A 12174-nucleotide genomic window follows, 5' to 3' on the forward strand; every position below is an offset into this window, starting at 1 on the left:
TTTTGTCCCATATTTTCACGTTTAATTACACCAATTTCTTATTTTAAGTTCCAGTAAAGAATGCTTACATGTTAGCATAATACAGCTTGACATTTTTAGTGTGTGCACCAGCTTTACAGAAAATAAAAACATTTAGCACTGCTAAATATAAATTAATATACCTTGGTCAGTGAGCTGTTACTTCCGTAAGTACCAACCATAATAACTGTGGTTTAGTAGATCTCACTTCAATTAACTCTTTAAACAAGACATTTTCCATTCATTGCACTTATCAATTTGAATTACGGAGGTACCTGTCTTTGCATATTTAATGATCTATTAGAAGAAAATGAGAGACTGACTAACAGACCAGGGCTTTTAAAGTTAGGCAAAAGGACTGGATGAGGGGGGAAGAACACTTAAAGAATATGCTGAGGGAGTACTGGGCATTCAATTGTCTTTTTAACAGTATTTTACAGTCTCTTTCTTCATTTCTACTCCTTACTTCTAATCCCTCACTTTAAAGCCACAGTTTTGTATTGTAGCATTACCAGGACTTGCTTTGTTGATGGCTATGGAGATAAAGGAAGAGGGAGGCATGCGTCAGGACCCTAATTGGGCCCTGGGTGATCGCTACTTCCCACCACCCAACACAGATGTAATGAGGTTGAGTAGTGCCCGTATAAGAAAAATTAAAACTACTGATTATTCCTCAAAAAAGGTTTTTAATGACTTTTGACTATAAAGGCAACACAGACAAAATAAGAAAAGCAAGAATAAAGACCGGCACTGAATAAGGATTAATATAAATGGAAGACAAGCACAAGTACATGTAAAGTTATTATTCATCAGCTACTTACTACTATCTTAACACTATAGTATCGATACAACATGAGATCAATTCTGCTCAAGCAACCAGACTTCTTTACCTTACCCTGCATTCGCCCGAAAATATGTTACCCTTCAGTCGGCCGTTTTCCGCACTGGCCAGGTACGGACAGTCGCAACGTGCACGTCACTTCGGTTCAGGGGGTGTGAGTCAGATTTCCCTTATGACCAAAACACACACACAGTCCCGTGCCTTCGTACTTTTTATCTGATCTGTCGGCCGTGTCTTAAAACAGGCTGACCAATTAGGGTCAGCCAAATCTTTAATGTGGTTAGCATTGTCACCTTGGCTGTATAATTTATGCTTACTTATCGCCTTGTGTCACTTTGACTGTATCATTTATGCTTACTTATTTTCTTGTAGCCAATTGTTTTAATTGTGGGTTAGACAAGCTGTGCCCAGGGGCACAACTTATCTCGCTAGGAGTTAGAATGTGTTATCTGGTTGCAGCGTGTTTTGACCACAAGTCTTAGTTTATACTTCTGCAAAGCGTGCCCTTTTTACCTCTGCAAAGCGGAAGTTTGAGGCCTAACATTGACAATACCTTTGTTCAGTTCAAGCTTGGCAATAATTTTGTTCAGAGACTAATCACAATGGCTTCATCCATAAATGTCTTGCCATTGTTTTGATTGTAAAATGAGGGTGGACTGATGGTTAGAGCATGAGCCAGGGAATATGGCGTTCCAGCATTCGAATCTCAGTTCTCATACTGGCGCTCTCTCTAGCTTGGGTAAATCACTTAACTTCCCAGGCTCAGTTTCTTCATCTGTAAACTGGGAATCATACCAGGCTACTGTGAGAATTATAATTAGGTAGTCTGGGATGGAGGGAATTCTGAGTAGATTCATAAATGTTTCTCCCCCCTGACATCACAAAAATCTTCCTTGCTCTGGGAATCCCTTTGAAGCCTACCAGCAGTGCTACTCACTTAACAACAAAGGTTGCTTCAGGCCAACCTGAAATGTCCCTCCTTTGGGAGGGCTGAGCAATGTACTGCTGAGCTCCCGGACAGCAAGAGGAACTAGAAAAAGGAACTGGGAATTAATCTGGTCCCTCACATTGTAGTTATATATACTCAGAAAACATCAGACTGGCCTTTGGTCTTGTTTGTTTGTATTATGGCACATAGATGTTAGGGTAACATTGATTTCCTTTTCATTCACCATAATGTTTTGGACACATGTAGGATCACTTGAGTGGTTTTTGTGGGTTTTCTCTAAACTTAGTTGGGCACCAGCTGAGGTTTTAGTAACCTTTATTAAGCTTATGAGTGATCCTCTTTGATCCTTACCATAAGGGCTAGTCAGCTCCTACTTCAGGTATATATTAATGAATGAATGTGCTTTATTTGTTTTGCTTTGAAACGTGCAATCATATTACTTGTTATGTAGATTATTGGGACAAATCACCAGCATTTATATGAAAAAGTTCATGAATCTCAATAGTTTCACAAATTTTAACACAATTATTTTTCCAAAATCCTGTACCATGAATTATTCGCTACTTTTAGTTTGTTCTTCTCCTGACTCCAATCAGGGAGCAGAAACAATACCATATGATTAAGGCAACTCGCTGTACAACCCAGATATTGAATAACAAACAGCAAATGGTTGCAACTAGTAGCTTGCAAATAAGCTATAGCCTAAAAATGATTTGTTCCAACAGTTTGAAAACATGAATGGCTAATATATTTGCAGAAGGCTTGGTCAGTATGCAAACTATCCTTACACAGTATTTTAAGTTTGACACTTTTAGTGATGTCATTCAGGATTACACAATATAACATTTGTTGATAAGGTAATATTCTCCCTTCAGATATATAGCCCAATTCGGCCCTAATTCAGATAAGCATTTAAGCCCATGCTTAAATGAATCCAGGTTCAGGAAAACAGTTAAGCCCATTAATTACTTGAATATTGTTTATCATTATTTATTTATTTGTATTGCTGTAGCACCTAAGGGTGTCTTGCCAATTTGTGGTCTTAATGAATTAAGCCATAGACATTTTTTTTTAAACGGCTTGTCTGAAGTTGAATGAAGCCAAAAGACAAAATATGTGCTAGTTACTAACTGAGACAAACATTATTTCTCATACTGGTAAATACAGCACCTAACAAAAAGGAAATTCTCATGAAATTTAGATGAACTGGGATTGTTCAAGGTCTGCACCTAAATCAGAACTGCGGGTAATCACTTTGTGGCTGAGCTCACACTGTACTTTGTAATACTCCCACTTTTGTGACAGGCAGACTGTGCCTGTTGAGGTTACAAAACATCACAGCAGCTGTAGTTCCCAATTTGCTGTAGTCCCAATCATGTCAAGTTGTCTGTGAAAGCCACATTGACCACAGTTCAGATTTTAAAAAGTCATTTGGGCTCTACATGGACTTTTACTGTAACAAAAGAAGAATCATTACAATACAATTCAGTCTAACAGCTGCCTCCTCTTGAACTCTGGGCACTGGGGGAAAGAGAGTAAAGTGGATTAAAAAAAAGTGAAACCCCTGCTGGAAAGTCTCAATAGGAGTGCTTAATATCTAAGTTCAAACTTCCTTGCCATCAAGTGCCTTTGGAAATCAGAGCAAATCATCTCACTCCCCTACAGAACTAGATTATGTGGCACATACAGCTTTTTAGTTTTATTCTTGGTGGTCTCCATAGTTTAAAAGTACATTTTTATTTCTTGGGTTCTGGCTATTTAAACATATTTGGTCTAGTGTATCCCTGGTGCAAGATCATTGACATGAAATGAGTTTATACCAGGGATGAATTTGTTCCATTTTGATAAAAATTAATAGCAAAAAGGTTGTCCTCGGGTTTCCAGTCATCTGCTACAGATATCAGTTTGGTTATTCTAATATAATAAGCAGATATTGACTTCTGTTGAGGTAAACATCAAGATCTACTGACTGGAAAGCTAAAATATTGACTAAGGCGAAGCCAGAGTCGATATTTACCTTGACAGACAATAAATCTTGATGTTCACTGAAATATGAAGTCACTATGATTTCCAGAAGTACTGATCCCCTGCAACTGCAGGCCCTTTGTCTCTCAAGTATAGCCATTATTTCTTTTAATCATTTAGATCACCTGTGCAAGCGCACCCATTTCTATAGGTGATCTGATAAGTAAGTTAACATTGCTCTGTTCCAACTTCTGAGGAAGTAAAGAAGAGAATCCTACCAGCTCATCACATAATTATTTTCAGATGTTCATGTACTAGGACATTTCTCCAACACCATTTATTCAAGAGGAAATGAACTGATTAATAATGTTTCTGTGCATTCTAATAAAATACTTGTTAAGACTAAAAACTGAGGTCCATGGGAGTTGGGCTCACATTTCTTAGAGTCCCTAGTGCAATAGTCTCATTCCGTACAAATCAAGGCAGCTTTGTCTTTATGTCCTTTTATTCACTGAAGGAGAACCTCTTCAGGTACAAATTATCTATTTTATGGTTAAGACCCAAAAGTGTTTTTGGTTTAGTTATAGAAGAACTTCAGAAAGTTGATCATAAAAGCACCATATATTCTTCTTTATCTGTAATCAAGTTATATTCTCTTCAGTCTGCAAAAGGTGATGAGTATCTCAAATGTATATGATTTTTCACAAGATGTATGGTGCTTCCTGCTTCTAATTCTGCCATAAAGACCATAAGTGAAATCCTGACCCCATTTAAAGCAGTGGCAAAACTCCCACTGATTTCAGTGAGACATGGTTTCACCCCATGAAAACAGAATTTCTTGGGGTATTTTGCACTTCTGGCCCAAACACATGAATAATAATAATAATAATAATTAATTGAGGGAAATAGTGAGGCAAATATTTTAGAAACTTCAAAGGGTTTAGTTTGGATTCATTTTTAGAAGAGGGCAAATGTGTCGACCAAGTTCCTGTAAGGGGGAGCAGCATAGGGCCATTCCGGCAGCTCTACACCACCTGGAAATCCTTAGTCCAGCTGTCACTGGTTTGTAGCTCCTCTCCACCAACAGAGGGAGGCAAAAGTCCCATAACTGACCCCTGAATCAAGCCCGTGATCTAAAAGTAAAGCAGGAAATTGAAAGTTACAAAAAAAAAAAAAACCCTACTGCAGTTAACTCCCAATATTTAAAGAGGACACTAGGGGACATGCAACTATTCATTGTCTTTTTTTGTTCCTTTCCTTGAGTAGTTGGGTTGGGTTGCTAGTGCAATGTTGTGTATTTCTACACCTGTGGGTTTTGTGAATATATTATCACTGTGCTTTGGTTTCATAAATCTAGTTAACTCTGAGAATTTAGAAAAACAATTTAAGTAAACTATTTTAATGGTTTTGGTTGTACTTCGCAGAGGGAGAGTGGATGGTGGTTGTCAGAGAGCAGACTTTATTATCTGCTTTATAGTGCTTCAGAGAACACACAATTAAACAAACTCAGTGAAGGCCAATGGCAGTAAGTCATACAGAGTAACACAGCTGAGTCACACTCTGTGGGCAACCCAGAATCATGAGGTTCATTCCCTTGATCTTCTTAAACAATATAACTATAAGCAGAAGATATGACTTGGAGACCCTCCTGCTGATACAAAAAGAAAAATCAGCATTGATTAAAATATATCATTGCTAGCAAGGAGAGAGAAATTAGAAAATGATCCTGTTCCACTGTGACAAGGAGCACAGCTTGTGACCAAGTTACACTTCATCATTTGTGAGGCCAGAATCAAAGTTACAAATAGCAGCTCCCATCCTGTAAAGAAATGTCTGAGTGCAGACTCATACAGAATCCCACTGCAGTCAATCTTGCATCTGTTTACAGAACAGGACCTAGAACATATAACTGAGTATAAAGTATGTATTGAGATGGGGTACGGACCCGTCCTGTTAGCAGACACTAGCAGCCTGTATAAATCTACTGAAGTTCTCCTAACTCACTGTGACAGGTGCAGCAGGTGAAGGAACACCTGGAAACAGAGATGTCAGAGAGAGAACCAAGGCCACAGCTGCATCCTAAAGCTGAGGGACATTCAGTTAGACAAAGAAGCCATCATGGAGAATAGTAAGAGGGTTGATTACCCCAGGTGGCAGCAAAAAGTGCTTTTGAGGGAAAGTGAGAAAATCTCAGGAGAGTTGTGGGAAGTAGTTTGGATGCTGACGCAGGATGGCGGGGGAACAGGACTTGTTTTGGTTTGTTCACAAGGGTTGCTAACTTTCTACTCACACAAAACGGAACACCCTTGCCCCACTCCCTGCCCCGCTCCTCCTCCAAGGCCCCGCCCATCTGCTCACTCCATCCCCCTCCCTCTGTCACTCACTCTCCCCACCCTCATTCACGCACTCACTCATTTTCACCGGGCTGGCTCGGGGATGGGGTGAGGGCTCCGGGTGGGGGTGCAGGCTCCAGCGTGGGGCCAGAAATGAAGGGTTTGGGGTTTGGGAAGGGGTTCCAGGCTGAGGCAATGGGTTGGGATGTGGGAGGGGGTGAGGGCTCAGGGGTGGAGCCAAGGATGAGGGCTTTGAGGTGCAGGAGGGGGCTCTGAGCTGAGGCAAGAGGTTGGGATGTGTGAGGGGGTATGGGCTCTGGTCTGGGGGTGTGGGTTCCAGGGTGGGGCCAGAAATGAGAGGTTCAGGGTGTGGGAGGAGGCTCTGGACTGAAGCAGAGGGGTGAGGGTGAGGGCTGGGGGTGTGGCCCTGGTGTGGGGCCAGGGATGAAGGATTTGGGGTGTAGGGGGGGCTCTGGGCTGGGGCTGAGGGGTTTGGAGTGTGGGGTGCGTGTGTGAAGGGCTCCAGCTGGGGCTGCAGACTCTGTGGTGGGGCTGGGGATCATAGAATCATAGAATATCAGGGTTTGAAGGTACCTCAGGAGGTCATCTAGTCCAACCCCCTGCTCAGAGCAGGACCAATCCCCAACTAAATCATCCAAGCCAGAGCTTTGTCAAGCCTGACCTTAAAAACCTCTAAGGAAGGAGAGTCTACCACCTCCCTAGGTAACCCATTCCAGTGCTTCACCACCCTCCTAATGAAAAAGATTTTCCTACTATCCAACCTAAACATCCCCCACTGCAACTTGAGACCATTACTCCTTGTTCTGTCATCTGGTACCGCTGAGACCAGTCTAGATCCATCCTCTTTGGAACCCCCTTTCAGGTAGTTGAAAGCAGCTATCAAATCCCCCCTCATTCTTCTCTTCTGCAGACTAAACAATCCCAGTTCCCTCAGCCTTACCTCATAAGTCATGTGCTCCAACCCCCTAATCATTTTTGTTCCCCTCCGCTGGACTCTCTCCAATTTGTCCACATCCTTCTTGTAGTTTGGGGCCCAAAACTGGGCACAGTATTCCAGATAAGGCCTCACCAATGTCAAATAGAGGAGAATGATCACGTCCCTCGATCTGCTGGCAATGCCCCTACTTATACAGCCCAAAATGTCATTAGCCTTCTTGGCAACAAGGGCTCACTGCTGACTCATATCCAGCTTCTCATCCACTGTAACCCCTAGGTCCTTTTCTGCAGAACTGCATGGGATTCTTCCATCCAAAGTGCAGGACTCTGCACTTGTCCTTGTTGAACCTCATCAGATATTTTTGGCCCAATCCTCTAATTTGTCTAGGTCCCTCTGTATCCTATCCCTTCCCTCCAGCGTATCTACCACTCCTCCTAGTTTAATGTCATCTGCAAACTTGCTGAGGATGCAGTCCACGCCATCCTCCAGATCATTAATGAAGATATTGAACAAAACCAGCCCCAGGACCGACCCTTGGGGCACTCCGCTTGAAACCGGCTGCCAACTAGACATGGAGCCATTGATCACTACCCATTGAGCCCGACGATCTAGCCAGCTTTCTATGCACTTTATAGTCCATTCATCCAGCCCATACTTCTTTAACTTGTTGGCAAGAATACTGTGGGAGACCGTATCAAAAGCTTTGCTAAAGTTAAGGAATAACATATCCACTGCTTTCCCCTCATCCACAGAGCCAGTTATCTCATCATAGAAGGCAATTAGGTTAGTCAGGCATGACTTGTCCTTGGTGAATCCATGCTGACTGTTCCTGATCACTTTCCTCTCCTCTAAGTGCTTCAGAATTGATTCCTTGAAGACCTGCTCCATGATTTTTCCAGGGACTGAGGTGAGACTGATCATCCTCCTTCTAGCAGTGTCCTGCTAATGGGCACTACATTAGCCTTTTTCTAGTCATCCGGGACCTCCTCTGATTGCTATGAGTTTTCGAAGATACTCATGAGGCTGAGGGATTGGGGGTGCAGGAGGGTGCTCTGGTCTAGGATCGAGAGGTTTGGAGGGTGGGAGAGGGATCAGGGCTAGGGAAGGGGTCAGGGATGCAGGCTCTTACCTCAAGCAGCTCCTGGAAGCAGCGGCATGTGTCCCCACCCTCGCCTTTGGCTCCTAGTGGATGCATGGTCAGGTGGTTCTGCGCATTGCCCCATCCGTAGGCACCACCCTGTCCGTAGGCACCACCCCCTAAGCTCCCATTGGCCACGGTTTCTGGCCAATGGGAGCTACAGAGCCAGTGCTTGGGGCGGGGGCAGCATGTGGAGCCCCCAGCTGCCCCATGTATAGGAGCGGGCACATGCTGCTGCTTCTGGGAGCCGTGTGGAGCTAGGGCGGGCAGGGAGCCTGCCTTAGCCCTGCTGCACCGCTGACCAGCCTTATAATGGCCGACTTTCCCTCAGAGGAGATGAGATGATGAAGCTTCATCTGTCATAAGTGATCCACGTTTGGAGAATAAAATATCACCCCTGCCCCATATATAAAGAGAGCATCCAGAACAGCATAGTCCAGTTTGCTGTGTGGGTTGTCTTTTAGGGACTCATTTTTAAATAATGGGGTTTTTTTTGCCCTCTTAAATTTTCTTTGGTTTATTTTAGCTTGAAACTCTACCCCTACAACAAACACTCACCTAACTTCTTCCCTGTAAGCACAGTTCTGACAGCTAGCCAAGGTCCATAAAGTATTACTATTCTATATACAAAAAGACAGATGCTGTAGATTGTTGATACCTGCCCTAGACTTCTAGGGCATATGCCCCCAATCTGTCCCTAGTAGGTTCTCATGGAGTCAATGGGTTTGACTGCCGCTCCCAGTTGACAGAAATGTATCACTGGAGTAGCCAGGATTCCTCCCCTTTCCACTTAGCAACTAAGAAGAGAAGTTTGAATAGTCACTCGATAATAGTGGAGCAGTGTCCTGAAATTGTGTTGCAATGCTTGCATCCTGGCAGGCATTACAATGATGCCAAATGACAAAAGTAATGATTCACAGTCAGTTATGTCTAACACTGAACAAGGAGCTTCATTACAATAGGGGAAAGAGTTTTCCTAAAGCCATTCTTTCTCTTTGTCCACATCACAGTACAGCTTGTGGGATTTATTCCAGCCCCCACTCCGGCAGCAGGGTATAGGGGCCATGCGAGAGCTGCAAGGCTCCAAGGAAGAATTCCCCCAGGAGCAAAGTAGGGCCTACTTAAGTGGCCATATGTTCCTTTTCCTCCATAAGCCCTTGTATTGCACAGAGCACTGCAGGGATTCTGAGCTGCTGCATAGCCCATATAGTGACCTGGGGAAATTGCCGGAGATTGCAGCTTAAAATTCAGAGGGCACACAGGTAACATCAAGACTCCATTGTTCCTCCTCTCACTTGCCCCGCCCGTGGCTGTTTTTCTCTGGAGGTACAGAACAGAACTGAGCCCTCTGGCTCTAGAACCTTCCAAGACCCATCATTCTTTTTAGAGATTTAAAGAAACATTAATATATCCTCACAGTCAGCATTTGGTAACCCCAAGATGTGATGAGTCAGGCATCACACCACCATATTGAAGTGTCACTCTGTTAATATTTTATGACTTGTCATTCTGTAATGAAATGGCTCCACAGAGGTTTAGCACCAGTTTGCAGGTAATTTGGTATGTTGCTGGCTAAGTTTTGTTTTGTTTTGTTTTTTTGCTTTTCCTGTCTATATTATTTGCCTCCCCATTGTGACAAGGATCATTCTGTTCACATAGAGAGCACCCATTTCAAGCCCAAATCTTGGGAAGTAATACCTTCATGTAAGTGTTGACCTTCAATGTCTCCTTTTGTCATAGAACCTCACCTGGCAATAGTCGATTTTTCACAGCAAGAAAACAATAAATATTCCCCACGTTTATACATGCAGTCTCCTGGAGATGCTTCGCAAATATTAATTAAAGGCATCACTATACTTAGCAGAAAAGAATTACTATGCCCATTTCACAGCTGGATAAACTAACTCACAAAGATGGAGTAACTAGTTCAAGGTCAAATAGTGAGTCAGTGGCAGAGTCGGGAATAGAAGGAAAGGAATTTGGCATTAAGCCACCTGCTCTAACCACTGGAACACACTTTGCCTCCCTAGACTTTTCAGCAAGGACATTTGTCATTCCCATGTGTTAATGAAACTAGCAGTCCCTCCAATTAATGGTAATTAAAGGGCTATATTCTCTTCTCATTGCACTTGTGTAACTCAGATTAATATTAGAATTAGTGTACAGCAAAATATGTCAGTATTGTTGCTGCTAGACCACTCATTACATGTGTAAGAAGGAATGTCTTACTATTTATATTAGCTCCCCGGCCACAGATCTAAGTATCCCTGAACCTTATATATGTCAGTGCCTCAGTGTAAAAACATGATTAGCTCAGATTCACTAGTTGCTGTGCAATGTGAGCTGACAGTGAACTTTGTGCAAGACCCCCATCCCTCTGGTGAGAGATGAAGTTGGAAACATAAAATTATCCTCCTCCATCTCCAGAAACACCAAGATAAGGGTGCCAGTGTAATGCCACTTGCCCTTATTTATGGTGGCTCTGTACTGGCATGTAGTTATTACATGGAAGTATAATTTTCAGCCCCATGTATTGGCACGAGTGAACCTGGCCCATTGTTATGTGGACACGGAGCCTGAAATATGACTCAGGCTTAAAAATATGCAGAAAGAACACATCCCACCCATGAACAAACTTTTATTGTTCCTGAAGTAGGGCCTTTGTTATATCCTGTCATCCTTGATCCACAGGCTCAATAATTGAGATTTGTTGCTTTTCCTTCCATTTTTATTCATTTCCATTATTTTTAAATAGCTACACTTCTTATCTCTCTCCTCTTATCACATCCTTCTAAACTGACTTCTTTGTTGCAGTTATCACCTCCTTGTTCTAACAGCAATTGGCTTCTGACCCTCCCGTTTCCCATTTCAGCTTTCATGGCATGAAATATGATTCTTTTACTAGTTAAAGCCTTACTTTCCTCTCACCAATCCTCGCTTCCATTCCTCTGTCTTCTTTCATTTTGTCCTCACATATTTTCACTTTTCAGTTTATCTCATGCCCCTTTCAGCTAAACCTGAACACTGTATACACAGAGCTGGAGACAGGCCTACAGTTAAAATTAGTTTCTGACATTGTTAAAAAGCACCTTAGGAATAGAAAATAAATATTCTCTTATTCATTTGATTTGCAACCAACATGCAGACACTGCACCAATCTTGTTTTCCATTATACAATACTTTATCTCTAGTCCTCCACTCCCTTCCCCCCCCCAAAAAAAATATTGCAAATAAGGCTTCCTTATTGTTAATGCCAGAACATGCATGGACATCATCTGCCATTTTTTAATGAAATTGTGAACTACAACAGTGTGGTAAAAGTTTCTCATTTTGTAAGAAAAGGTCTGAGTTACAGTCATTGTAATTGTCAGAATAGAGTTGTTCCCCAGCAGGAAGACAAAGAAGATTTTGGTGTGCTGGAGAGCAATATCTTATATGCAGTCTTTTTTTTTTTCCCAGCATGGTGTATTGTGTTTCATAATGAGCAATGGAGAGCACTGTGTCTTAAAAGTTCAGCTTCAATTATGCAGGCAAGCTGGATTTATTGGCCAAGTTCAGTGAAATACAACCAAAATAAATGCACAGGAAGCTGCCCTTTAAAGTATTCCTTAAAAACAATGTTAATACATTTATTAATTTAAACAAAAAAACACACTTTTATATAATGTTTCTCCGTACAGTGTTCCTAAAGCGTGAATAGCTGTTGTAAACATTTTTCAGGCTTTCAGATGTATTCTTTACATGAAGAAAACAGAGTTCACATGAATACACAATAGTGTTTGCCTGGAAGACATATGGAAGTTAAGTGTCTGTTAGGGGAAAATGTATTTACAATATTTTGTTTAAAAAATGCTCAGAATGCATAAAATTTCATTTCTGTACAGCGAATGACTTATAAGGACACACTAAATGCAAAAAGTAAATGCTTCTTATATTTCAGTTAGTGTCTTAAAGGAGTCTAGGGATACAGTA

General features: G+C 42.0%; 1 protein-coding gene across 2 annotated transcripts in view; it reads left to right on the plus strand.

Moving 5' to 3' along the window:
* The window catches only part of THSD7B (thrombospondin type 1 domain containing 7B), a 626924-nt gene that overhangs the window by 564804 nt on the left and 49946 nt on the right, over positions 1-12174 (plus strand). The gene's annotated exons all lie outside the window — the stretch shown is intronic.

Source organism: Chrysemys picta, chromosome 11 (assembly GCF_011386835.1).
Source record: "Chrysemys picta bellii isolate R12L10 chromosome 11, ASM1138683v2, whole genome shotgun sequence".
NCBI classification, from domain to species: Eukaryota; Metazoa; Chordata; order Testudines; family Emydidae; genus Chrysemys; species Chrysemys picta.